At 55.3% G+C, this 5,691-nt stretch overlaps 1 long non-coding RNA gene across 1 annotated transcript; it reads right to left on the minus strand.

Moving 5' to 3' along the window:
* Positions 1-276: 276 nt before the first annotated feature.
* LOC149522149 (uncharacterized) lies at positions 277-3,820 on the minus strand. The gene is made up of 2 exons (XR_016347436.1): positions 2,524-3,820; positions 277-1,935 (listed from the first exon to the last, which is right to left on the minus strand). It is a non-coding gene; the product is annotated as an uncharacterized LOC149522149 (long non-coding RNA).
* Positions 3,821-5,691: the final 1,871 nt, after the last annotated feature.

The raw sequence follows: 5,691 nt of genomic DNA on the forward strand, positions 1-5,691 counted from the left end.
TTTGTTCAAGGAAAACAGGGAGTTTCAGGACCAGGACAGTTTTCCACCATAACATGGAAAGGGAGGGGCACAGAAAGAGGGACGCGATACTGAGAGTGGCCACAGAGGGGCAGCGAGCCCACAAGGAACAGCTATATTGCAAAGAGACCACTGGGGCCAGCCGTACCACCGAAAACGTAGCCAGTAAGGCTGGGGCTCCACCATCTGGCCTGCCACCAGACCAGGTAAGTAGCCCCCCAGCCCCTGGCCTCCCCTATCAGGGATCCCCCAGCCAGATTTAGACAATGTATTTTATTACGTATTGAAACATTCACGATTAAAAGTTCAAATTATATTCAAACTATCTAAGTCCCTACCCGTGTTTTGCAGAAGTGAAATGTTCCTTACGGCAGGTACAAATAAGGTAGAAATACGTGCGCCCATTTTAAATCAAGCCATTTTGTCTGCCAGCCCATCAGATACGTTCCCTCTCCTCCCCGCCCCCTCCCCAAACCCTTTCCTCCCTCAGCCTTGGCTGCAGAGCCAGAGTCAGGGAAGAGAATAGGCCCCTCTTGGGGTTGTCCTGGAGGGGAGAGAATAGACCCTGGCTGGGAGGGGGGAGGGAACCTGGAGGTAGAAAGAACAGGCCCTTGCAGGGCCGGCTGGGGGAGAGAGAACAGGCCCCCAGCCTCCTTCACCCCCCCCCCCCCATCCTCCGTGACAAGAGTGACAGTCAAGAGAACAGAACTCAAACCAACTAACCACTGGAAACAGGCCAAAACCATCAACCTAAATGCCCAGGCAAAAGCCCTGCAGACTTCATGAAGACTATTAGGGACTTCACAGTTGTGACTGATTTTACACGGGAGCCACCCAGCTCCTATGATGGCTGCCAAACCTTCCCTTTCAAAATCCCACCATTAAAAGAATGACCCACAGCAGTAACACTTCCATCTACCCTACTGCCCCCAAGTCAAGACAATGCAAATCAGCCAATGAGGCCCCAAACCCTGAACATGGAGCTTTCACCCCATAACACAAAGCTGGGCCAGAGACACTGGGAAGACCAAGAGGAGCTTGGCGATTGTCTCCCCAGAAGGTTAAGGGCCTGTTTTACTTCAGTGTTCTATAGTAATGCCTCTCACCATGTTATTTGGGCTTTTTCCATATAAAAACAAAGGAAAACAGCCTGGTTTATATGGTGGATGGGCAGCAACACAAAACCTTAAAGACAGAAACACACGACAGGTGCTCATCACACCACTGAAGCATTCAGTGTACACAAGGAAGGGAAGGTATAATAATCTGAATATTGACACGTGAAGTCAGAGCTTCATACGACAAAGTGCTCTAGGTAACGAACAGCACTACCAGCACCTCCCATAGCAGCACGAAACGTTGCATCAAAAACTCCAACCAGCCACAAGTTACCACACACTGGCCTCTGTACGGCCCTTACCTGGCCTGGCATTTAGTAAGCCTGTTCCTCAGTTTCCCACAGTTCCCCCTCAGTGGTTGTGCAGTAAATTCTGATTAGCTCTTCACAGTCACTGCACCGACACGTGTCCTCCCTCTTCCAGGGTAAGCAAATAGAAATGAAACACCACAAGTTCTTCACCCGTCCTGGGTTTTTGTCCTTGTTCCAGCTTCCCCCCTTGGTTCTGGGATTCACAAAGTCCATAATCCTCAATCCAGGGTCTGTGTGTCACCTTGTTCCCAAGATGCAGGGCTTGTGTCTTTACTTGGGGATCCTGCTCCTGCACTCTGCCCCTCTTGCCCCATGCAGAGTCCTTGATGGAGTTGTCTTGATGGGAGGCCTTCAACAGCAGGCCATGGGGTTAACACTCCAATGAGATGCATGGGGCAGCTCCCCCAACTCTTGAGTCTGAAGAGCCCTGGGGATGATCGCTGACTCTCAGGTTCTAATTCCAAACTTGTCTTCCCAAAGACTCAACACTTAAAAACAAAAAAAAGAAAAAAAAAAGAAGCAATTTATGATGGTAATGCGACTACAGGAGTCAGGGCCCTCACAGACTCACTCCTGATCTCTAATTACTTGCACAGATGCACAGTTGTAGCCAGGAGAGCTTCAAGTTTTCCATATCCGGCCTCCAGCCCTCAAGACCTGCCAGCTCACTGGGACCCCATTCTTGCTTAGGGCAGTACAAATGCAAACATTTAACAACCAATCCCAACCCTCCAAGGCTGAGAGCCCCTAAACTCTAAAACCCGCTGTAGTGTCACATTTTGCTCACAGCTAGTCATGGAGAGAGGAGTCCAAAGCTGAAGAGCTTCCTTGCAACTGGGAAACCCTTCTCTCTCTACTAGGCAGACAGACACATGGGATCAAACAGCCATTCAAATTTTGGGTCAGGCACCTAAATACCACTGAGGAGTTTGGCCTTGCTCCCTCTCAGCTCCTGAGATTGTAGATTTCTCAGAACATCAGAGAACAGGGGAGCTACAAAGTGACCTGGTTTGTAACCTTCCCCAGAGCGGCCAGGCCTGCATTCCCAGGGATCATTTGGAAGGAAAACTGCTCACCTGATTCACCTCTGGTTCTGTGATTCCTGACCCCTCCCTAGCTGATGACAGGCAGCCAAATCCTCCTTAGTACTCAGATAAAACAAATGTCATTAACGGGGATGAATGATGAGCTGGTCTCAGAGCTGGACCTGAGGGGAGAGAGCAGAAAGATCCTCTAAAGAACCAACAGTAACCTAGTGGGAGCCAAGGCTGGGAACAGAAAGTTTGCTCCAGGAAAAGGTTTGCGACTGTATAATACTTATCTGATCAGTCAGTGCACAGGGAGAGATGGTCCATAGGCCCAGGAACGCTTCTGCAAAGGAAGTAACAGAACATTATTAAGCAAAGCGCAGACTGTAAAGCTGACAGGGCCCATCACGAGCAGCTAATCTGACCTCCTGCCCATCACAGGCCACAGAACCTCACCCACCTGTGATCCATTCAAACAAACTGGAAAGATTCTGTTTTTGGATGCCGCCTGCTACAAAAGGACTATTTGCTTCAAGGTGCTGCGCATGAAGTAATTGTACCCCCCAAACCAGGCATGTCAAACTGGCATTTGGCAGGTTGCATGCAGCCCAATCAAAATTTTTGCAGACCGCCAGAACATTTTTATAATCGAATGAAGTGCGGCCCAGTGGCCTCTCGGAGCACATGGCCGAGTGCCTGCTCAGAGCGATGCAGCAACTGCTCCTGGCCAGCCAGGCAGTTCTGCACATGGGCTCATGGCCAGCTGGGTGCTCCAGCAGGCGCTCACAGCTGACCTCTGTGCTCACGCTTCCCCAGCACTTCAGGCAGCAATACCGACTGCAGGACCCAGGTGTTAGGGTGGCGGGGCTGGGAGTGCCTGGCCCATGTGGCCCTATTTCACTTGGCGCCCTAGGCGACCGACTAGTTCACACGGGCCGACCCTGACTGTGCGTCTCCCGCTGACCCCAGCCTCCATGGCTTTGAAATACACAAGAGCCCCAGCTAGGGACTCTTGTGCATTTCAAAGCAGGCACCCACGTGCAGCCCTGTAAGTTAGAGCGAGGCTTGCAGCTGGCCCCAGGCTGTAGCTGAGTTTCACATTCCTCTGAGCCCTGACTCATTTCGGAAGGTTTAAAATGAGCAGCAGGGAAAGGGAAGCTCAGAGCCTCTGTGGAGGGGGAGGGGGAAGCCTGTCGCGCACATTTAACCGGGCTCCAGCCTCTACTCCAGCTCTCTGCCTGGCTCCGGGGCTGATCGGAGCTGGGCGGGTCAGTGCCAGCTGAGATCTGCGCACCCGCCTGTCTCCGTCTCTCCCTGCCCTTCTCCCCCGCCAGAACCAGGCTGAGTCCAGCCCCCCTGCCCCCCCCCCCACACACACACACAGCGGCCTCTGCCGGGCCCGGGCAGAACTGCACAGGGAACTGCGCATGAAGGAGGCTGCTATGTTCCTTGGCTTCATTAGTGCCTCCCCCGCCCCAGCCGGGCTCACCCGGGCTCCCGTTGCTGGAGCGGCAGCCCCCGGGCAGCGCGTTCGCCCCCGCTCGCCCGGACCCGGCTCAGAGCGGCGCCCAGCCCGCCGCGGGGGGAGCAAAGGGCGCCCCGAAACCCGCCCCCCCCTACAGTCCCCGGGCGCTGTGTGCGTGTCGCCCCCTCCCTTCCCCCTGCCCGTGGGGCTGCCCCCCAGGCCACGCCCGCCCCAAGCGGAGCTCGGCTCCCGGCAGTTCGGGTCCAGCCCCGGGGAGAAGCAAATCCCCCCCCCGCGAGTATCCAGGGGTCCGCGTGATCCCCCTCCCCCAGCAAAGCGCCCCCCGTCTGCCCTTCCTCAGCCCCAGTTCCTCCCCAGCCTCCGTAGCGCCCCGCAGCCCGGGTCTGGGTCCCGCTCCCAACCCGGATTCCGCCCCCGCTCACCAGCCCCTCGCAGCGCGGAGCGAACCCTCCGGAGGCTGCCTGGGAGGAGAGACGGGTCCAACACCCCGTGTCTGCCAGCCTGGGATTGGTGCGTTCCTCGGCTGGAGGGGCGGGGCTTGCACACTAGCTGGAGGGGCGGGGCTTGCACACTAGCTGGAGGGGCGGGGCTTGCACACTAGCTGTTGATTCCCGGAGGAGGCGAAGGCAGGACAGTAACAGGGATTAAAAGAGAACTAGACACATTCATGGAGGTTAAGCCCATCAGTGGCTATGAGCCGGGATGGGTAAGGAATGGTGTCCCTGGCCTCTGTGTGTCAGAGGGTGGAGATGGATGGCAGGAGAGAGATCACTTGATCATTACCTGTTCGATTCACTCCCTCTGGGGCACCTGGCACTGGCCACTGTGGGCAGACAGGGTACTGGGCTGGATGGACCTTTGGTCTGACCTAGTGTGGCCGCTCTGATGTTCTGGGGCTTTTTATGGGCAAACCTTTTCCGCAAAAAGGATCAGCAAAAGCTATGCAAATGAGAGCACTATTTGTATAGTTTCTGCTGAAATCCCCCCCAGCAGTTTAGAGGTAGCCACAGAGAATCCATGACAACGGCCAGCTGGGACAGGCCGCAGGGCAATCTCACAAAACCCAGGGAATCTTTCCTGCAGGGAATCTCCTTCTTAAGGTCTCCCCTTGAGGGCTGAGACACAATTTGGGGTCAGGTACATGAGTGTCAGGAGGAGCCTCCTGCAGGTGCTCTCCTTTCCCACTGTCCATGTTACAAGAGCAACGGCCCTGTGGGGAAGGGAAGAGCCTCAGAGAAGTTTGGTCCCAGGGCAGCCTGCTCCACCGGGTGCTGGTCAAATTCCAGGCCATGAGAAACACTTGGTGCAGGCGTGATAATGTTTTCCCACCTCAGCCTTTGTCCCTTATTCTCACTGGGGCCCTTGGTGTTTGTCTTTTTGGGTTTCCCTTTTCCCTGCTTCCCTCCCTTCTCTGGTGGGGGGGGGGGGGCTGCTCTCGCCCTCACTGTGGGAAGCCTCACAAAGGGATGGGGCAGGAAGGGGGCTCTGAGAGTGATCCCCACTGGTGACCTGAGTCAGCCCTGGGTCAGCTGGGGGAAACTTCAGACTTCCACCCCTCAGAGTCTCAGTGCTGATTGGCTGAGCTGGAGCCTTATTTTCTACTCTGTCAGGTCACCTGGCAGCCTAAGGAGTTTCACAGACTCTGGGTCATCTACTGGAGCAACAGAGACCACCAGTCCACAAGAACCCCTCCTGGTTTCTGAGTCCTGGGGGCCTTTAGCAGGGGCAGG

The sequence above is a fragment of the Pelodiscus sinensis genome, chromosome 19, assembly GCF_052426305.1.
Source record: "Pelodiscus sinensis isolate ZL-2025 chromosome 19, ASM5242630v1, whole genome shotgun sequence".
Classification (NCBI taxonomy): Eukaryota; Metazoa; Chordata; order Testudines; family Trionychidae; genus Pelodiscus; species Pelodiscus sinensis.